This window comes from Spodoptera frugiperda, chromosome 23 (assembly GCF_023101765.2).
Source record: "Spodoptera frugiperda isolate SF20-4 chromosome 23, AGI-APGP_CSIRO_Sfru_2.0, whole genome shotgun sequence".
Lineage (NCBI taxonomy): Eukaryota > Metazoa > Arthropoda > Insecta > Lepidoptera > Noctuidae > Spodoptera > Spodoptera frugiperda.
Genome location: NC_064234.1, coordinates 5,540,289 through 5,564,663, shown reverse-complemented (window position 1 = coordinate 5,564,663; position 24,375 = coordinate 5,540,289). Strand labels below are relative to the sequence as shown.

General features: G+C 34.9%; 1 protein-coding gene across 1 annotated transcript in view; it reads right to left on the bottom strand.

The window, feature by feature from the left end:
* LOC118267042 (heparan sulfate glucosamine 3-O-sulfotransferase 1) overlaps positions 1–9,272 on the bottom strand; it is a 46,773-nt gene extending 37,501 nt beyond the window's left edge. The window contains exon 1 of the mRNA XM_035580788.2: positions 9,011–9,272. The gene's annotated coding sequence lies outside the window, so the exon portion shown is untranslated. The remainder of the gene's footprint in view (positions 1–9,010) is intronic.
* Positions 9,273–24,375: the final 15,103 nt, after the last annotated feature.

The following is a 24,375-nucleotide window of genomic DNA, read 5'->3' as shown; positions in this document are numbered from 1 at the left end:
GTTGTTGATGAATGCGTTATTTTCATAATCTTATTTTACCAACCGAGCATCAGGTATTTAATTTGATGTTTGGTCGGTTTGTTTTAAAGTATTATCATTGTAACAATTTTTGGTGTCAGAAAAAGTTCATTATTAGATGACGTAATATGATAATGATAGTAAATAGATTTGCTTGCTTCAGACAATAAGGACGACTTCACTTAAAGTTAAACTTAATCTGGTTAGCTAAAACAAGTAAGTTTTATTTTTTGTCATAAATAAACCAAGAACAGAAACTCCTTGAGTGTTGCGCCGCACTGCGTCGTAGTTCCGCTGCAATCCTTTTTTATTAATTCAGTTATCTTGAAAAATACCTATAGCGTGCCAAAGTGCATAGCCACGATAATTCTTTATTTACTCGGAACGGTATTATCCACTCTAATAGCATACCTAGTTAGTTTACGTGACGTCTCTACTGATTCCAATGTCTAGACTATTCGCAATACTTTTCATCACGACACGACATTTCAAATTGATTGGAACGTTGAATTAAATTGGAAAATGCCAAGCGATTCTACGAGCGCAGTTTGACAAATAAATAAAATGAAAAACTTGAATGCCACATTGCTCTGTTCTAGTTGAATTTATTCAGAAAGTATCTAATCAACCCTTTAACGTAATAAGCTGCTTATTCGACCCGCCTGGCAACTCATTAAATGTTGGTTTTTGTAATAAATACGGGTACAAAAGTGCTTAAAAAATTCAACCGGATTATTTTTGGGCGCAAAGGTATCTAATGACGTCCAAAATATTGTATGTCAAGAGAAAAAAGGCGCGATAACACGGTTGAAGTCCGAGCCTTTATGTCAACAAAAATGAACGGGCCCGTGTTTTATAATTTATCGTCACCAGTCGACATTTTAGGATGAAATGCTAAAAATATAAGGTGAAATACTGACCAATCCGCCTCCATAGCAGTTGAACATTCACAAAGGAACGAATGAAACGTACTGGGGGTTCCTAATGGAGCGCGCCTTATTAAATATTGAATAATGATGTCGGAATGTCGGAATGCAGAAGAAAAACAAGTTAATCGAATAAATTACAAGCTGTTCCGCCTGCTAATGTGAGTTTCAATTTTGTTTTTATGTTTTGTCATGTATACATGTAAAAATAATGTTTCTTTTGAGAGAGATTCGGAAGAAATATATTTTACTAGCTTTTGCAAGCGGTTTCGCCCACGTTCCCGTGGGATAAAAGTCCTATCACTCAAGTCAACTCATACCCTGTTTGTATTCAAAATTGCACCAAAATCCGTTCAGTAGTTTTAGCTTGATTAATGGACAAATATCCCAAAAAACAAGCTTTCATATTTATAATATTATATAGTGTGAAGTGTAATATAGGCAACAATAATATGTATAACTAGCTTTTGCCCGCGATTTCGTTCGCGTGGAATAGTGACTTCCGGCAAATTTTTGGTTTTAACCACATAGTTCCCGATCTCGCGGGATCTCTTCAAAAATGAGATGTGGAAGATATTCCAGGGAACTCTTCAAAAATCAACATAATGAGCTCTGCGTTTGAATTTAATAGATGTATACTCACTTAGGGCATTGAAAAAATAGTTTAAAAACGGACTTAAACTAACTTAAAACTAAAGAAAGCTACGAATTACGAATTTATAACAATTAAAAAAGAAACTATATTACAACCTATCCTCTATGCTATAATAACCAAGCTTAAACTAAATAATTTAAAAGAAACGACTTAAATCTAATCTAATTAATTTATAAATTAGACTTACAATTTTATTAAAAAAACTAACTACAGTAACTACTAATAATCGATATCAAACTAAACCTACGTTAAATATTTAACCAAAAAACCAGGAAAACCCAACAAATAAACTTATTAATTGACAAATACAACGAAACCAATTTAGAATACACGAAACAGCAGGACCACTACAGACAAATAATCATACGACTGATAATACACTTTTTCTACGATAGTACCGAAGCGCTCGGCCGATACCCAACCAAATGAATGTAACGAAACCATAGCGCGATCTATTTCGATCCCAACGCCATCTATCGAGGATAAAGACAACTTAGATTATTTATTTATACTCCGTTCGGGCATTTTCTTTGTACTAAAAGTTTAATTATATTGATATTATTTTTTTCATACCTTTTTACTATTTATTTACTTTTTTTCGATGAATTAAAACAATAACATGAACCGAAGTCGTGTAACGATCGACATAGAATTATCTATACTCCGTTAGAGCATTTTCTTTGTACTAAATGTTTTATTATATTGATATTATTTTTTTCATACCTTTTTACTATTTATTTACTTTTTTCGATGAATTAAAACAATAACATGAACCGAAGTCGTGTAACGATCGACATAGAATTATTTATAAATAATTTATTTCTTATTTTTATTTTTTGATTTTTGAAATAAAAATATATCTATGTCCTTTCTAAGGTTCTAAACTAAATCTGTACCAAATTTCAACCAAATCCGTCAAATAGTTGCGGAGATTAATGGTATAAGCATAGAATGTTCGACGTGATTCTTTAATTTGACATAACTTTTTTATTTATGAACCGATTGACATGAAACAAACACTAAATGTAAATTTAAGCATCCCACAATATATTCGTGAAAACCGCATCCAACTCGGATCAGCCGTTTCTGAGATTAGCGCGCACAGACGAACAGACAAACAGACAAACAGACAAACAGACAAAAAAAGTTAATTACATTTTTGGGTTCGACATCGACATAACAATAACCCCTGCTATTTTTTTTATTTTTATTTTCAATGTACAGACAGCACTTTTCTACGATTTTATTATATGTATAGATTTGAGCATTGTACGTTCACGAAATCTTATAAGCGTTTTTACACATTCGTACATATTATACACACATATATATATAAGTATGTCCTTACACAACTATTTCATTATCTTTAAATTTTGGATCAACCAATTTTCCAGCAATCTCTTTCATCATAACTGTCAAATACCGAATATTTTTAACGGAATTTTTAATAACGGAAAGGTACAAAGAGAAAATCATGAAACTGCATGCATGTAAAGTTGGTACCGGTCACAGTTTAATAAAAGTAGGTACGAAATGAAGAATCGGAGTAGATGTTCCACGATTTATTTCAATCTGGATGCAGGACGGAATTCACTCACGATTTTCAAAGGAGAAAGGCTTCAGTGAATTTCAGCTTCAGCATATTGGCACTGGTTTAACTGATGTACGACCCACTTGCAAAGGAACACGTATTTCGAAAGATATTAGAGATAACGTGGGATATTCGAAATATTACGTACTAAACGGACATGTAAAATGAATGGGTTAGGAAAGTCAAAACCCACACACATGGTGCCTGTTCAAAAAGCGACCTTTTCCTCTAAAATAAAGATGTTAATTTTGCATATAGAGCGTTTCGCATATAGACATATAATGGATAAAACTAAGACATAGGCACATCAAGTAATACATAAAAAGTGTTTTTATGTGAAACGGTTTTAATGAAAATCTTATTTATTACTAATCAGCAGCTGGATCCAGGTCGCTTCGAACTGGCCTATCTGGCACTCATTGGAGGAGGCCTATGTTCAGCAGCCTTGTGGCTCATATGATGATGAAATTTGATCCAACCGAACAAACAAACAAACGCGTCAAGCTAAATAAAACCGTTTGATATAAATTAATACCAAAAAAGTACATAGGTACGTGAATAAAGCTACATATAACAAAATTAGGCAGCTTTATTTCAGTCCGGGTAGTGAGTCATCCAACATCATACATATACATGTAATAGGTAAAGTAGAATATAATTCTAAGCAAGACATTACCTGTGTCAAGGTCGCGCCTAACTTCAATATAATTTCGGTAAAACAACAAAGTTTAACAAATCAGACGGATCTAAACAACTTACACACAATAACTGGCAACTAAAAGTTTTATGAAATATATCGTCGCGTCGTCGATTTTGTCGAAACGAAAAATACTTTTGATACGTTCGTTTTGTTATGACATAGACATAAAGGTGTTGACTAAAAATATTTTTTCTGTTCATGCGTTCTATTACAGGTATGTAATTTTTATTTAACACGTTAACCGCCACGTCTGTCTCTGGTTTCCGATTTTTAGCGGTTTTCTTTTAGCAGTTGATGCTTTAACAATAATCTGAGATAATTATGACGTAACACAGTCATAGGATGCAAATGGTCAGTTGTCGTTCGATGTTGATTACTAAAGGGGCGGTATTTTTTCACCTATAAGATATCTTCCGCTGATGATTTTCTTAAAGGGGAGAATCATTCAATGACTTCTCGCGCCTTGGACGAGGCGTAGGGAGTGTCAGACTCTTACTGACTAAAAGCACTCTGTTCCTACTCCTGCTTTTGTGCCGGAGCCTCGGCAAACCCGCTAGGTAGTCCGCAACTCCGGATAATGCTTAAGCATATTATATCAGCCACACTTTTAACAGATCATAAAACGATACCAAATTACAATTTTCAGTATCCGCAAAAATGTAGTTTGTTCCAAACTAACAAAGCTAAGAATAAATATTCGCGCACTGCGCTTAATATTAGAGGCACGATACATTCCAACGGGTACAATTAGGGAAGCAACGGTTCGTTTTAATTAAATAAATTGCTGAAATGCTTTCCCGTTTACTTCTATTTACTGTAACAAATAGACAAATTCCACGTAAGATAGTAGTTTTACTAAATTCATTCATATACGTATAGCAGTAAGGATGTTTTTCCCGGAAGGGTTGGACAGGGATTTAGATATATTAGACCCTATTATTTTCGAGTTCTTTCTATTAATGTTGCTGTGATAAGCAAACTTTATTTGACCCAGCAATCAGACTTAACAGGAACCAGATGGTGACTTCGTCTTGTTTTTAACAAAAAGTAAAATCAGTTTGTTTTTATCTATACTAGATCGTCAATGTACTCTTGGGACAATGTAACAATTAAATTGTCTTAAAATTTTTGATTTAAGAAAACAGTTGGAAGTATTACATGTACGACCCTCAAGAAAAGTTTTTTTTTTCCTTTATAAAAGGCCGACAACGCACTTGTGGCGCGGCGCTGTTCGCTTACCATCAGGTGACCCGTCTGCTCCTTTGCCTCCTATTCCACAAAAAACACCATGGTCATTGGTATATAACCTAGTATTTCCCATGTTTATTAATACGTATTTATAGTTGGAGTATTTGGAAAACGTTGGTAATGCAGGAAACAGTTGTATTAATATTACAGGAGCCGTAGTTTGCGGTGTAATGGAGGTGTTAATAATAAATACATGGTACCCGCGCTGTTTACACAAAACTTTACCGCTTCATGGAATTTTCTTTTCCACTTTTTTCCGTATTTTGCTTATTATAAAACGTTGGTGTATTGGAATTAGAGATTGATAGTGTGAATTTCATGAAGTGACTACAAGAAGAAAATTTTTAACTAACCAACTGCCCGTGTTACGTAATTATTTTTTTCATTGAAAATTCAACTGCCTCGTTGGTCAAGTGGTCGCACATACGACTGCCGAGGCTTTCTTCGGTATTTCGAAAATTTATTAGTAGTAACACGGAGCCGGGAAATCTGGCTGGTATAAGGCTCAACTCCTATTACACGGGACTTACAACATAAATTGTGAAAAGTAGTTGTATGTACAGTGGCATTACGTGCCCTAACGTACACCGGTACCTACCCCTTCGAGGATAAAATACGTGACGATAATTATTTATTTAAAAAAAAACATGAATGTCAATGTAAAAAGAAAATAAGTACAAACAAAAAGAATCGAATCGTTTAACCTTGACCGTATATAACACGTGTTTAAGGTGAAAGGTAAAGAAAAGTCGGCGCGGGCGCCTGCCCGGATGTGACGTGTGTGTGAATAAATAACGACCTTCCGCCGCCACTGGCATGACTGAAGCACAATTGATTATGTTTCCGATGTTAAACGGTTTGGGATCACGTTATTATGTAATTTTTATTGAAAAAAGTTTTTTTTTTTATTGGTGTCTGGCAGTTTCTGATAAACATATTACATATGTATCAAATATGTAGTATTACATTATGTGTATGTCTACATATTTGGACATTCTAGAAGTGAATCTCTTTAAATGCAAATGTTTATAAATATGTATGTAAATGATCCGTGTCCTTTGTTCCTCGAGGGAGCAACCAGAAGTTTTTTTTTAAGTTTTGCAGTACGTCACTCAGAAGTTGAAAATTTAATAGATATTTGCTTCTTATACATGTTCATTTTTAAAGTTACATACTTCTAATAAAATTATGTAAACATGTACAACAAAAAATAAAGTGTACTATTTATGTACAAAACATTAAAAATTCTTCCGTATCGGTAAACGTGGTCCCAAAAAGGTTACTAGCGGAAAGTTTAAAGTAGTTTTTATAACTTTTGGTGATCGGTAAACTTTGTGACAAAGATATTCACTTAGGTAAGGAAGGGTAAAATAAAGGTTTTATTTATTAAACCGAGGTTTTCTCTAGAGAAATAACAAGGAAACTCAAGGGTGACAGGAAAACACGCATTGTCAATTGTTTCGTGGAAAATCCTGCTAAATTATGGAGGAGGAAAGTCGACTCCCGAGTTCCAGGTAATGAGCACTCATTCAGTAAAAGAATGTGTTTTAATTATGACTGAGAAATTGTTCATTTTGTTACAATAAAAAATTATGATCAAAAATTTGATTGAAAGGTTTTTGGTCTTTTCGGTTTTTGGTTAAATATTTGTATTTGAATGCATAGTTTTTTTATACAACGACCATGGCAAGAAAGCACACGGTTCTGATAGTAAGGTGTTACCGTGGCATATGAGCGCTTGCAACACTTAGGGCATTACATGCGATTCGCAGAACCTTAAGAAACCTATTTACTCCCTTCTTGAAGTATCCCATATTGTTGTAGCCTATTGTTGTAACTGGGAAAACCTCGGCAGGAATGGTTGGTAGTACATATATTGGACATCTGAACAAGACGGTATGATACCTGGATTGGGCTTCATCAGACAGTTATTAAATAGTTTTTCGGTTTGACAAAAAAACTTAGTATCACAGCATTAATTACATATTTAAGCACACGGTGTACGACAATACCCTGATAAGTTGCAAGCTGATAACAAAAGTGGGTTTACCATTCATCATGTGCATTGGTTTCCCTTTAGAGTCATATTATTTGAACAATAAAATTATCATTAAATTCAAATATAATTATATAACAAATAGAAGCCAGACAGTACCTATATACAATGTAGCATTGAAATGCAGCGTAGTATCGAAAGTTCAATCATTCCGTGCTCGAGCAATTTCTACAGACAATGTAATATTCTGCGAATGTCCACAGAACCGTATCCGATAATTCGAGACTCGTGATCGCATTATGTCTTCAATGTATAATTTAGTTTTGCTTCAGAGCATTCACTGTTTGCTCTTAATTCGTGCTTCTATTGTTTCAAATAATTTTCAATTATTATTAGCCGAGTTAATTTATCTAATTAATATTTGGAGTGGAAGGAGGGTAGGCCTTTGCCCTGTAGTGGGATGATCATGGCTGAAATCTAAATCAAAATTTCTGAACGTTGTGTCATAGGATGATAGGATAAATGTATGATAGTTCAGCGGAGGGTTTTGGTTTTGGGTTTCCTGGGTTAGGTAAAGAATTATTGAGGATTTATATTATAGGAAAATTTTCAATGTATGGCAATATGCTCGGGCCCTATTTTATTTGACTCGTAATATAAGTTGTATTATAAAAAGTGGGTGTTTCATTATATGTGTTAACTCTGCCTATCCCTGTTGAAAAAAAAACTTGTATTGATGTGTTCTGTTATGTATTATAAAGATGTCTTTGTAATATTTTGACTACTTACCTGATACTAATTCAATGGAATTAAATCGTGCTATGTTTAATTAAAAGTTTATGTGTGATTAAAATATATAGGTTGGTATATTAATAATAGCGCATAATATAACTATCTACAATAAGGACGAAAATCGAATATCATAAATTGGTAAACTTAATTGCATAGAACTAGTTAATGCAATGAAAAAGCAAATACCTACATTTTATGATGAATATCAATAAGAAAATTGCCTCTTGATAAAAGTTATTACAGCTAATTTCGAAATAGACTATTAAATAAATTAATATTTGACACGTTAACATTTCGTTCGTATTTAACAATAAACTGTCACCTGACACGATCCCTGAAGTATTATCGATTCAGTACAAAATTTGAAACAATGGTAATGTCCAATAACGCAAAAGAAACAAAAACCTAACCTCAATACGAATAACTTACCTATGAAATATGATCAAAACAATACTTATAACAAAACTTTGTAAGAAGTTAAATATACTTAGTTCAAAAATGTATTTGTTTCCGTGAAATATTTGTCTTTGTAGAAGTTTTTTGGGAAACATGCAGCATTCAACCCAATACAATTTTTCACAAAATAAGCTACGAGTTCCAAAGAACTTTGACGTTTGCTTGACAGCTGCTAAGTGGGAAATAAACAAAGACTTTGCCACTTATTGGACGGAGCCTCACAACCTTCCCACTGGCATAAATAAAACAGGCAATATGACACTAATTGCTACACGCTGCTACGAAGTTGCTACGCCGTAGACCCCTGCTACACCGTAGACAGACATAGTACCAAGGAAACAATTTTGTTTAATATTATTGAACATTCGAACATTACCAACGAAATAAAATAATTCAACTTTATTATTACTAAACCTTCAGACTATAAACCTAAGTGCTTTGTAAAAACATTAGCCATAAATATTAAGGCAATGTAATGGTTATCGTAACCTCTTATCAAAGATCAAAAACTTTATATGTTTACAACCTACACGACCTCACACACTACACACAAATGTACAAAAGTCCACGAACGTTGACCTTCGACAAAAAGTTATCTATCATTATTCAAATAAAAGTAACATCTTACCGTTTAGACAGCCGCCTGAAGATTTGCGAGCTTCAGCAGCACTCTCACATGACACAAGGATTTGTTTGCTTCAATCACATTCGCGTAAACGTCCGCAGCGCGGTTGGCTTTAATCAAATAGTGATATCAGTTGTGACAGTTTATTAGTGTTTGTAACACAGCGAATGTTGTGTGGGTTATCGGCAGCTGTCAAGTGCAGGTGTAGGAGACGAGCGGGTCGGAGCGCGCGGCGGTGGCGACTGAGCCGGGCGGCGCGCGCCCGCGGGACCGCCCGCCGGTCGATATACGCGCCAGAATAAACACCCCGTACTAGGATGAGAGTACCGCCGGTGTTGCCAGCAGAGACCAAGGGGTTGCCGCCTCCGATGTTTGCCGCCGCTTGTATCTCGCTTCCGCGGATTCTTATGCCGGTCTCGTGAGCACGCGTCCTAATGAAATATGACGCCGATGTGTTCCATTCGGATGTGGTGTTCTAACGCGGGGAACGGCTCTCTCCTTGTTTTACACTTTCACGTTCGGCTTATCGGATTGCCGAAACCCTGTCGATATGCAATAGTTATTCAGCGGCGGTCGCTGTATAATTTACATGTAACCTTCACTTATCTGTACGTTGAGACAGGAACATTTCCATAATAGAACCATCTGTAGTCAGACAGGATCGCCCTGCAGTTTTGTCATGGAACTATCCCGGTGTTAGTTATCTTTATGAGATATTGTAAACGAATTGAGTAGGGATTGCTATTTATGTTTGCGTAATGTTCGAGTGTTTGATTTTTTGCGATATAATGTATCAGTAGGTACGAGGTATGTGAAATGTTAATACAGCCCTGACATAATATTATCTATAGCATCTGTATATCGGTAGAGGTTCGTTCATATTCATGAATTCAGATTCGGTTTGCTAAGTAAACACCGCTGCGAGGGAGACTGACTAACTACCAAACGTAGCCTACATATTTAACGTACAAAATGTGTTCTTATTGTAAATGATAAAATCATTTATTTGTAAAATGTAACGACGTTTTAACAATTGTACCGTGAACTGTGTATTTTCAGTAAAGTATCAATCTTCCCTCTCATACTGTACTAGAGACCTAAATAAGTTTCTCGAGAAATTTGATTAGTTAAATTAAAAGCAATTTGTTATTTAACTTCAACGGAACTTACAACTTTTATCTAGAAAAAACACTACAGTATTTTACTTTGAATACATTGATTTCGTAATTTAGTTATAAGTTGGTATCGAACACAAGTCTTGAATTTGATTCCTGGACTATACAGAGTATTACTTAATTATTTGATCTACGATAAGTAATCCAACCTTATCAGAAAAAAACATTCGTATGTATTTTATATAATAAAAGGTACATGTATGACTTATAAACTAGAGTAATTTCCAATAAAACTATACATATTTAGTTTGACTGTTGGATCTTATTATTTTGTTTTATAGTTCTGTTTGTAATTAAAGTTAAAATAAAATATTGATATACATATTATTAAACAACATATCTTGACATAACATAACTTAATATAACGTTGAAAAATACATCACTTTAATTATATTTGACCTAGATTCCACCTGTCAACATATTCCTCGTATTAAGATTAACTTGTTCCATAGCAGATTTGCCTTAAGCGACATACAAAATAGAAAAGAGGATTGCATTATTTCTCTTCCTAGCCAGAGGCGCCACTTATCTTTGGTATAATGCAATTTATTTCAACTGTCTGCTACACGCTAGTTCTTTAAAATTAGGTAGATAGTAATAATAGCCTGTTCTGTCTTTCTGCTAGTACTGGGTACCGCAATCTTTTTGTTCAAAGAATTAAGCATTGTGCTTTACGAAAGATTTCGTTTTGTTGGTTCATTGTTTTTACGAACGACTACCGAGTACAAAATTCCACGTTCGAACCCAGCCGCCCATGGACATACGAAAGAGCGTTGCCGGCCTATATGGGGTTAGGGATTTAAGAATCTTCCCCAATATTGGGGGAGGAGGTAATTGGGGCAATACGAGCCTTTGTCTTCTTCGGTGGTCCAGGCGTGCCGGCGTGCAGGCGGTACGAACCTCAGCAGCGCAGTTTCGTAAAATATTATGGGCCTGATTGACTTCTACTTTCTTATTCTTATTCTATATTCTATCGTACTTGCTACAAAGTCTATTATTATACCTAGAGGACAGTGAAACTAAACTTCACCTACTCAACTCATTACTCTCAATAAAACAAAACTAGACACTAGAAATACCGACATGCTATCATTCCGAAGTAACATGAATACAATTGCAACAGCAGTTCTGGTTGTGACGTCCTGGGAATGTTTCAATGAATATTTATTTGTCCTAATTTAAATCGGATACAGCTTGGAATCTAGGAAGCAATGTTTATAATTGACCCATTTAGCAACAGGGTCAAAACATTTTGCTTTCACGTCGTGTTCCTACCAATGGTTGGCGGTTCCAGTCCCTTTCAAACTCTCGTGAGCACAGTTTTCAAGAGTTTTTTGCACTCATTCATGATGGCGGCCGCTAGCTCATATGTTTATATTGTACATTAATAATAATATTCCCCATTCAAAAGTTTTGACCTGAATGCCAATGATACTGAGCCTGAAAAGAAATGAAAAGCGAAAATTTTTGGTTGAAACTTTTACGGAAGTCGTGTTTTGAAATACATATTATGCAAAAATGTAAAGTAAAAAATGTTTGGAGTATGAATGGCTGTGAAACGATTTTACGTCTGTAATAATATCAAGTGACGAAATTCACTACAGTTTGGATTTTGCATAGGGTTGCTAACATTTTTTTTGTCGAAATATAGTATTTCTTTTTAAACGTGATCTAAAAATATAGCCCCTGTAGTTGGTAAGTATAAAAATTAAGCTTTGCAATTTTTCGTGTTTTTTATACATATAGCTCTGAAATCAATAGTTACAATCTTGTTTTTCTATAATATAAAAATAAGTCGGATTTTCCTTCCTGACGCGATAACTCCCGAACGCACGAACCGAATTCCACGGTTTTGCATTCGTTGGAAAGCTCCGTGAGGTTTATAGCAAAGAAAATTCAGACAAAAATCAAGAGAAAAGCAGGAAAACAGAGAAAATCATTGGTGGCGAAACGGAGTTTGCCGGGTTTGCTAGTACTATATAATATTGGCAACACAAATTCCACGTATCATTTTCGAAGCTACTTTCCATCAAATCTTTTGTCAAAATCAGTATATAAATTCTATTGTCGACAATTATGAGACGATCATATTTAAAAAATACCTAAAAAGCATATTCGATTTACAAAAAAAAAGAAACATTCCATTAAAAGGTATTTCCAGCAAACCCAACAAAAGTAAAAATAAATTAATTTACCGGAACGTTAAATATTGGCATAGGAAACATTCGAGTATAAAAGAACGCAATAATTGAATTCCGTCGAACTTACTTCAAAGTAGATTTATAAAATATATGAAGGACCTTTTTATTCGAATACTTTCCAGTCTATTTAAATAGAGTTAAAACCACATCGCAGCGTATTTCCCTTGGGCTCACGCAATTTGTGGTCAAAACTTAACTCTAATAGTACTGTATAAATATCCAACTGTATCCTTTTATTTTTGTTCGAAATTGAATGTAGTAATCATTGTTTTTTACGTTCATGTTGGTTTAGTGGTTGTTAGGTAAGCTTTGGTATTTGAATTGGGTTTACATTGGGTATTTCGGTTATTGTATTTGGTGATTAGGGTGTATTATAGAGGCTCTGGCTACGTATAATAATGAAAAGTTAGATATAATATAATAGACTAAATAATAATAAGAACTATGACCTAAAATATTCATGTCCTAACAATAACAAACCTCACAAAAAATAGCTAAATGCCCCTGTTTCTCGAGATTCGCGCTTAGCAACAGATTCTACGATTTATTTTTATATTAAAGAAAGAAGATGTACAACACATAATATAGCTATAAAGTACAGTCACAGTACTACCGCTATTTTATTGTAAGAAACTCACGCAACTGCTAAACAACAGCTATTTTATTCTAAGTGAAAATATTATGGAGGTTTATGTGGTATTCTCTTTGTCCGCACCAATGCCTTGTTTGAGAGATGCCCTCATCACTTGAGATATTATTTCATCTGCAACGAAACAGAAATGAAGACGATCTCGAAAGACGAGTGGATAGGGAAAATCCTTTATACCGTTCAGGACAGATAAATAAGGCCTTTGAAATAAGAGTTTTATAAACTTCAAAAAATGAAGTTTTTTCTGTCTTGACCTTTGTTGAGATTTTTCGAATACGTACTACGTTGTTGAATAACGTTTTCCTGTATTCGTGGATATTTGGAGTTTTTTTTTTTTGTTAAGTGTTCTTCGGTGGATATCGTTCGAAGTGAGATGTCTCGGCAATCAAACGTAGCTCGGGGCTTCGAGAAAGACCGGATTCTGTAATTATTGAGAATATTTTTATAAGCGTGGGAAAGCCGTGCTCGGCATGAATGGGCCGGCTCAACCGGAGTGATACTACGGCCTCACAGAAAACCGTCGTGAAACAACGCTTGCGTTGTGTGAGTGAGATTACCGGAGGCCCAATTTCCCCTTTCCAATCTTCCCTATTCCCAAACAACCCTTACATTGTTAACCCCCAAAAGGCCGGCAACACACTTTTTTAAGTGTCCATGGGCGGCGGCGTTTGCTTACCATCACGTCTGCTCGTTTTCCGGTTTGTTCCATAAAAAAAAACAAATTTCAATATAACACAGATACTGGTAGAATAACTAATTACGTCTCCGTACTTCTTTCGTCTTTGCGGATTATCTAACATTTTCCTTGAACAACAATGTGAGGTGGCCCAATTTCTGAAATCGGGTTCCCGAGTCCAGACGGTAGCTCCTCGTTGTAATATCGGGGGATTGAGCCCGACACTTACATATACTATTCAACAGCTTGCAGATTGAAGGTTCTAAAACTTTCTTCTATTTCTAGATATTTTATAAACAGAGGAAGAATTCTTCTGATTCCTTTCTGAAGATGTTTTTTGGTTATAGAATGCACATGGATACGTTAATTTTTAGACTGCAAAATTAGTAAAGGTATAAGTATAGATAATTGTATACCATTCCATATTCTACCTATTATACAATACAAATATTTTACGAATATTCACAATCACAATAATATTAAAAATGTTAAAGTATGTTTATTTGTTGGATGTTTCGATGTTTGTCCGTCAATCACGCAGGAACTAGTAAATGAATTTTGGTACATAAACAGGGTATGAGCTGACTTGGATGAAAAGATACATTTTATCCCACGGGAATGCGAGCGGAGCCGGTGACTGAAGCTAGTTGAAATCTGTGATTAATTCGTTGTTGAAAACTGTTCCATTATGTTTTTAGTCAAAGTCGTTGTTGATTTTGGCACTTTTCAGGCTGTAGCATAATTTCCATGAAAAGGCAATATTACTATCACATAACAGTTAGAACAAAATATTAATCCTAAAATAGCTTAATATCATCCAAACCAGGTAAAAGTATTTTGGTGAAATTAAGAGAAGTACCTAAAGGCAGTCAGTGAGATTGCTTTATAGGAGAGTTAAACGTTTTTAATTAAGGTACGACTGACAAAGGAATTTTGTTGGTCTTTGTACCAAATTCTATGTGCATAGGTTTCAGATTTCAGTGCGCGTTGTGACAGGCGGTCACAGTCAATATTTGATCACGATAGCTGGTTACAATGCAGGTACGTAGAGCCGTCTGCAGTGATGTTGTCCTAGTACATGGAAATGTGTTTTGAGTGCATAAATCTTCTGTCACTTTTAGATGGTATGGAATAAAGCAAAAAATAATAAAAATTACATTTAGGCAAGAAAAAAAAATCAACTAAAACTTTACTTTAGCAGTATTTCACAAAGTCTGAAAAGCCCATGATGTTATGCTGTTCGTTCTACAGCGTTTTTTTTTCATCAGTATCGGCCTCAAGTCTAAACCAGATTCGTTTAAATAACCGTATTTTACGTACCAGCGAGTGCCCCATAGTGATTAAGAGTACCTGTACAAAATACATAAGGTAGCGGTATATAAGACTAAAGAGTATTTAGGACAAGGCTCTCATTTACGCTATAATCCATCTTCATCTCAGTCCCTGCATAATTTAGTGGGACAAGTTCACACCTAACTACGGGCAAACTGGCCACATTGGTGGGTTGGGCATTGTTGGGCTAAGTAAATAAATAAAGGCTGGTTACGCACCTGTGACTCCTATGATGCTGCGTCCATGAGCCGCTGATTGCTTACCATCAGGTGATCTCTATGTTTGTGTGATTCGTATTTCCAAAGTTGATTATACTCCTGTGACTCCTTTCTGCTCCTCCTGAGTGGGTGTCCATGGACAGCTGATCGCTTACCATCAGGGGATCGGCTGATGTTCGTGTGACTCCTATGCCGTAAAAATAGCCAAGTTGGTTACATTGGCATATTGACCAACGCTGGCCTACCATCCTGACAATGTGTCAGTTTTACACTCAGTAGCAAAGTTAGCCACATGGGTTGATGGTTTGACCATTGTTGGCCCAACTAATTGGTAATGTGTACGAGGTGTTAGTCGGATAATAGCCGCCAATATTTACTTTCGCCGCGCGGCTTTTTGTAAGATAAACAAACGTACGAATGCAAGGGATCGGAGGAAAATCTTTGTGGTTTGGTTTGAAGATAGGAGATTTTACTTTGTATCTGTATAATAATAATACGTGGTTATAAAATATTTAGAACCTTTTTCGTCGGTAAAATTAATAGCTATATCTAGAGATATTTATTTTATTTATTTATTAAAGGTATACCAATAGCTTCTGTATAAAGAGTAGTCAAGTACAGTAAATAGATTTAAATCAGTTTAGCTTCAGGGCTTATACAGTCGACATATACAGGCAAATTATAGATATTAGATATATAAAGAATTAATCTTCACCATAAACTGAAAACAGTTTAAATAGTGAATAGTATATTTAAAAAAGGTGTTAATCAATAAACTATTTCATAGAAGTAAATATAGAAAATATCTACATAAGAGTGGATCGCAGATTAGATACTGTGGAGTGCACTTGCAAATAAAATAGGGTTCCATTTAATAGATATCGGGTACACAGTAGTCGGTTCGATATCTTATCTCGTGCAAATAGTCTTCCGTATTTTATTACGTCAGTAGGTAAAAATATATGAAAATACTAGCTTTTGCCCGCGACTTCGTTCGCGTGGAATAGTGACTTCCGGCAAAGGAGATTGTCCAAAACTGGCTATTTTTGAACAGGCTGCTCAACAAAAATGTAATTTACCAATGATTTTATTTATATTTTAGTAAATGTCTGATCCTAATAACTTTGTATCAATTAGCAGTATAAAAAATCACATTTATTTTAGTATTTGTTATGATAACCAAGTCAGTTGACTTTGAATTTGACTTCAGTGCTGTCAATCTGTTGTGTTTTGCGTCAAAATGACAGATATTATTCGCTTTGTTCTTGTACAGTGTGAGTTTTGTTTTTCTAAGTCTTCAATGGATTCTGATTCTTCACTACTACTACCTACTATGGCTAACACATAAGAGGCGATGGTTCCTATACGATTGAATTATGCAGAAATACTGCCAGCAGCCTACTGGAAGGATTCCCGCTCCCTTCAGTCAACTGCAGTTTATTGCGTGGGAAAATACATAGTAGACACATTAGTAGAAAAACATATTTTGTATATATATTATATGAGAATAACACTGAAGGTAGGGCAGCTATAAAACAATATTGCTGCAACTGCATGGTGGGCCGTAGAACAGTAGATTGACAGATGTGCACAGGCACATTCATACATACATACATTTAGTATAATGACTATTATTTGGTTTTTGAGCTGGGCAAGGTACCAGGAAAATATTAATCCACCAGCCCAGTTGCTAGACCATATTTTAATTACATTTGAATCAGATTAATAAAGAATTTTAATAAAAAAATGTTTTATTTCATTCATAAACAGCTTCAATAAAATGTAAAAAAAAAAAACTAAATATAAATCTGGATACAAAACTAAGTTTGTATCTTCATTCTTACTGATATGAACTATTAAATCAAACATATATTATTAGCTGAAGTGCTTATTCAAAATGAGAAATGAGATGTAGAAGATATTCCAGGGAACTCTTCAAAAATCAACATAATGAGCTCTGCGTTTGAATTTAATAGATGTATACTCACTTAGGGCATTGAAAAAATAGTTTAAAAACGGACTTAAACTAAAGATTTTTGAAATAAAAACTATCCTATGTCCTTTCTAAGATTCTAAACTATATCTGTACCAAATTTCAACCAAATCCGTCAAATAGTTGCGGAGATTAATGGTATAAGCATAGAATAGTGTTCGACGTGATTCTTTAATTTGACATAACTTTTTTATTTATGAACCGATTGACATGAAATAAACACTAAATGTTAATTGAAGCCTACCACAATATATTCGTGAAAACCGCATCTAATTCGGATCAGCCGTTTCTGAGATTAGCGCGCATAGACGCACAGACAAACAGACAAATAGACAAACAGACAAACAGACAAACAGACAAACAGACAAAAAAAAAGTTAATTACATTTTTGGGTTCGACATCGACATAACAATAACCCCTGCTATTTTTTTTATTTTTATTTTCAATGTACAGACAGCACTTTTCTACGATTTTATTATATGTACAGATAACCTTATTTTCATATATTTTGTATGAAAATATATACCATATGTTAGAAAAGAAAGAAAAATACATATTTTTTACAGGGATTTTGTGCTAGCTGCTTTCGTGTAGTATCACCAGCTTTGCTCGGTTCCTATTGATTGTAACGTGATGTTTTATAGCCTATAACCATCTTTAATAAATTGACTATAAAAATAAAAATCATTTGGACCAGTAGTTCGGTTCAGAGTAGTAGACCGGGTTCAAAAAAACAAAGTCTTCAGCTTTATGTAATAAAAAAGTAATTATTATTTGTTATTATAAATTATTTGTTATTGTTAATAACAATTAATCTTCGTTAACGGTACATCGGAACATCCAGTGCTGGAAAAAGGCTTCCCACTTATTTAACAATGGATTCAGATGAAATCCTTTGTTAAAACATTCAACTTCTGAAACCGCGGTTCGACCTTGTAAAACACCATCAATGTTCCCCTTATTAAAATGTCCTTGAAGCATATATCTCTATAACGGAGATCAAAAACAATTCCAGCAATAACTACGTATATTTACATTCGCAAAAGCTTCACTTTCAATAAACAAACAATAGTGATTTGTTTAAGAAAACTTGTTTTCATTGTTAATTAACATTTTCCGCGCGGGAATTCAATCTTCATCTCGTAACTATTGTAGTCTTTAGGTACAACTACAGATACGAGCACATCAAGCTATCCCCAACCATAGAAGGTAAGCAATCAACTATCAATCTTATGCCTGTGTAATAAAGTTGGAAATCGAATAAAGAAATTATATATATTCGTGTATGTTGATGTGCTGCTTGGTATACAAACTTTAGTCTTCAAAGTGTAACCTCAAGTACGACCAAGTAGTTAGTGGAAGGATGTAACGAGAAACGCTCGTCGATCCACGATAAGTAAATTGTTTCCTTCACCGAGATCAAAGGTATCGCTCGATGTTTTCAATTTTAATTAAAACTTCTTCCTTGTTGTATATTGTTGTCAAAGTTTGTGCAAATGGGTTGACCTTATTTTGTGTTAGACTTAGATGACACTCCAGCCTGTCCCTCATTCGAATAGCAGGCTCGAAGAGTTGGAACGGGGTAGTTATTGGTCAATGTATTTTTATGTTTTTTTTTTTTTCCTGCCTTGGGCGAGGCAAGAGGGATTGTCAGACTCTTACTGACTAAAAATGACCCCGTTCCTTGTCCTGCTTTTTATAAGCCATAAAAAAATATGTCCCAACTATGGGTCTTTTTGAGTACCCATCCTTCCTATCAACACAAACAACAAAACAATACCGGCGTAGTATTCGGTAGCGTAACTTCGGAAGCAATTCAACGGAAAGCCAGTCATCTAGCCACATTAACTACGCTTAAAATAGTCGTTTGGCAAATGTGCGTGCCTGCGTGACATCTCCCTTTAGCCTCACATAACTCAGCCGCTATGAAAGCCTAGCCATTGAGATAACGTGACGAATGCCTATAGGCTATACCCTACACCCCCACCCCCACTCCCCCAAGGCCACAGTTGAAATGTTTGCCACAATTTAATTCGCGTTATTTGACGAAAATTTTGATTGATATACTAATATTAGGCCGCCCGAACAAAGTTCCACGTACCGATCTACAAACCTATTTTCGGAACGAAATTAATTCGTATTAAACGCTCTCTTCATTCTTGATTTATTACTAATTGGCGACTGTTACAGAAATAACGTTATATTTCGTATGTACTGGAAGTTATTAATTAGTTTTCCGACTGTGTAGGCGTTTAGTATTTAAACCTACATAGAAAATAGGCATTTTTTCCCCAGTGGAGTGTACTATAGTAGGCACAGATATCTTTTTATATGAAAAACTAGAGCCACTTTCACAATACTTAAGATTATGGAAAATATTATATAATCAAGTGCTTATAATCGTGACATATATTTGTTCGGCTTTTTTGTTTTTATTTAAAAGACCTTGCCACACACTAGGATTTTCCCTTGTGTCGTGATTGCATTTACAAACATACAATTTCACATACACATGACACCCAGACCAGAAACAACAATTTGTGGATCACACAAAGTGTTGCTCCGTGCGGGAATCAAATCGTCAGCCGGTTCCCCAGCCACTACACCAACCATGCAGCTTTAAGATTATCTATCGATAAAAATACAAAGGAACGTGCTGTATTATTAAGAAGATATTAATATGTTGTCATAGTTGTATCGTGGCCTTTCGATGAATGGATGCCTGTTACAAACTAATAATTAATTTAAAGCTAAGCTAAACTAAAGCTTCGTTCATACTGTTAACTATTAGCTACTACTGAATAGTAGTTTACGCAAATAGCCTCAATATAAAATAGGATCTCGTCTTTATGCGACTTAAATTTATGCTACTTACAATATTCGAAAATGTATGGTCTAAATATCTAACTTATTAACTTTTGTGTGTTTATGTGTTAAAGATAAACATTAACGGCCTTACTTATAAAAATCCACTAATCAACAGCTAAGCAACTAATTAACTAATAACTCATTAACTCCTTAATTATCAATTAACTATTTCTTACTTATAAACACTGTTTACACGTCACTTAACTAAGCAATGGTTAATTAACGTTTTTATTTTATACGCTGCCAATACCAAACGTAAAACTGAATTGTGATGGTAAATTTCTGTAATATGGTAATATGGGGAAACCCACAAATTGTTTCAAATTTCCGAATAGTTTCAGTCTCTTCTCTTGAATTTGAAGGCATTTTAATATAAATGGAACTTTTCGAAGCCATTGCAATAGCAACTCTTTTAGGAGTTCTTGATAAAGTCTGTTGGCTCATGCCATGAATTTCCGCACAGTCTTCTTGAATCTCATGGTGGCCTCAAGTATCTTATAGCTGCCATTACTTGCAACTTCACAGGTATACTGCCGCCCCGGCTATCCATGGGCAAGTCGTTTCTTATGATATTTTTAATTTTTACCATATTTCCTTTACTGAATCTGTAGCGATGCTTGAAGTCGCTTTTACTCAATTCCTCCATTGGGTTCGATCTTGAATTATATATTTTTACTCTCCTTCTTGAACCAATATTCCTGAAATTTCTTATTTCTTCTATCTCGTCACGGTATGTGCGTAATTCATTATCGTCGTCAAATATATCCATTTTTTTTTTATATTTATCCACTTCACTTTCCTAAGTAGCGGAACGAAGCCCAGCAATCAGAATTCAATTCAATGCGAAGTTTGCATGTGGTGTTATTGTTGAGATATACCACAGCTGTGACTTTTACGAATTTCGGACGCCATTTTGGTAATTAGGTCTTTAAACAATGGTCCGACACTGATTAAATTGACAGCTATTTAAGCAGTCGCTAAGACATTAGTTAGCGTTAATCATCGTTTATGAGTTAAAATATTTATTAATATGTAGTTTAACTGTGTCTTAACTTTAGTGATCGTTTATAAGTAAGGCCGTATGTCTTTACGTAAATGTCCCCAAACCAAACTAATTATTTTGTCTATCACTTACTTCTATAGGTTCAATCTTACCGTCTACACACAGACATGAACATACCTTTACAAGTGACGTAGGCAGATAGGTTTTAGGCACACAATATGCGGTTTACAAACCAAGGTTATGGTTTGTGTTGCCAGCCAGAACTCATCATCGATGCATAAGTTCCATGAATGCAAACAGTTCCTGCGACCTATCGGCCGTTCTATTACAGAAACACCCTTGAGACGCTCGACTGGCACCAATTTCTTTACTACATAATTTATTGTTACGAAGCAAAGGTATGTATTACTGAAACCTATTGTTTGATGGGTAAGCTTAAGTATCAATCAAGTTGAGCAACAAATAATTTATGAGACAGTCGAGCCACATTCTTCAAAGTCACTGAGTAACAGAGCTGATTGTTTTCGGCACACGAAATCAATTAATTTTGACTTTTGTATAAGTTCGAGTCGATAGTAAAAAGGTACATTCACCTTGTCTGAGGTTTCATTAGATACTTAAGACTTGACGCTTTTCTTTGTGAAAATTGGGATTTTCGAATTGATCAGATTAAGTTAAATGCTATATTTATCATAAGGGACTTTATCATTCTGTTCGTTCTAGACTGAGTTGTAACTGTATGTGTAACTTAAAAAAAAAAACCTTTCTCCACACTAGGATTTTCTCCTGTATCATGAGACCATTTACAAACATACAAGTTCACATGCACATGACACCTAGACCTTAAACAACAATTTGTAGATCACTCAAAGAGTTGCTCCGTGCGGGAATCAAACCCGCTATATGTTGCACGACAGCCAGTTGCCCAGTCACCACGTCAACCGTGCCGTCTACCCAAGTTAGCTAATCCTTTATACACACAAGCTAATAAATATTAACTAAAATATCAGTTAAACGGTTTGATAATATGTAAGAGTGGAAAAAGTGTGTAATTCAGTAGCGGTTAGGGATTTAATGATGAAACAAATTTCAAACAAAATTGGTCAGAGCACTTATGGGATCGAGTAATTAGCTAAAGTGTCATTAGGATTATGTGTCCTAATACCTATCGAATAGCGTTGAGATTAACAGGTGAGGTAGGCACAGAGTTTTAATGATATGTTCATTATTAAAAAAACACTAGGCTTTTGTAGTATCATACGTAACTTTTATACAGCATGAACAACATCAGATAAAGAAACAGATTTAGACATTACCTATTGCATACTTTAGTAACTTATACATATGTTAGTAACTTGGTACGTATACATTATACCTATATAGGTATGTTGCACTCAACATAACATGTCACATAACACATCAAGAACAAAATGGTTATCGTGAAGATTTTTAAAACTTAAAGTTGTTACATGGTTACTGCCGGGACTAAAAGTAGCTATTAATCTTTTTACTATGATACTAGTACGTACGGTTACGAGATGATGCTCTCAGCAAAATTTTATTTCCGCGTCGAAAACCCTTCACGCAGTCGTGAATAATTCATAGTGGAGAGCTGCGCACTTAAAACCAGCAATCTGTCGCCGAAACTCATAAAACTGTGATGCGGTTTTGTGTACTGTCGAACTATGAGTTGGGTTAGTAAACAGCACATCGTGTTGTTCACTTAAGGTAAGCTGTTTTTTTTTACGGGAGATAATCATCCTTTGACTTCTCCCGCCTTGGGCGAGGTAAGAGGGAGCGTCAGACTCTTACTGATTAAATTTTTTTTTAAAGTGTCTACTTTTCGAACCGAATCCCCGGTAACCCGCTAGTCTGTAGCTTCAAGTGCTTAAGGTAAGTTGAATCGGCAATACTCTTACATAACACAATGTTTTTTATTATTAAACTAAGTTATTACAGCTATGTCCTTTTAAAACTGCTACTTTATTTTGACAAAATGTTCTTCATCTGTTATTTTTTTTTAAGAGATTGATTTGTTTTATCAGCTCTTCCGCATCATACAATATAGCCAAAAAAACAATGAGGAAAAATTAAATGAACAAAACTTTCTGTTAAAAAATTTAAACCATATCGCTTAATTTATTCATGAACAGCGATATCACAGACAAACACAATATAAATAAATATGTCAAAATTACACCACTCCTTTTTACCATCGTCGCTTAATAACCGCACCAATCAATTACCAAACTATGTAACAGTGTTTATCACAACAAAACAACACAGAAGCAGAAGTCTATGTATAAAATAAACACGGATTGCAACAGTAAACGGTCGGCTGGTCTTGTATTGACAGAGTTTTGCCCGTATATTTGCACCGTCCCCCATTCATACGACGGGCCTGTCCATTAGACAAATAGATTAGCTTTAGTACATGAACGTGACTGATTCGGTTGTAGTGTGTAGCGGGTTGTAGTGTATCAACAGTGCTATGTCATATGTCTTTCTGTGCGTTTGTTTATCTTCTGCATTTAAGAACATGCTTAAGACCATCAAGGTTCTGGTCAGTAAACTATATATTTACTGATTTCAATGCTGTGAGAAAAAAATATTTCTTATCAGATTTTCGAATTGTCGACTGCCTCGTTGGTCGAGAGGTCGCTAATAATAATGTGATTGCTGGACAAGGGGTCTCGGCTTCGATTCTTGGGTCGGGCAAAGTATTACTGGGCTTTTTTCGGATTTTCGATTTGATTGATTGTCTGGAATTGTGCCTAGTATATGGCAATAGGCTCACCCCCTATTACATGGGACTTATAACACCAATGGTGAAAAATTAGTTTACATTGTTTAACGGCATTACGTGCTGCCAACCCCTTCAGGGATAAAGGGTGTGACGTAGCATTTTGAAAATATTATTAAAACATAGAAACACGATATGTATGTACGTATGTATATGCGCTACATATGATGAACAACGCAGTTTTACACATCAAAAACATATAATAAGCTACATTTTTCAAACAACACAAAACAAAAGCGCTTTATGTAAAATATTCACACAAAATATTCAGCTACTATTTCAAACCTTTAAAAAACAAATGGTTACCATTAAAATGCGTAAATATTCTACACAGCGAGACCATAATTCATCTGTGATTTAATTAACTTCAGCCTGATGGATTTTAATTAAAGTATTAATTATATTCTTTGATATTTTCAAACCTTTCGCGTTATCTTGAAATTTCTGTAT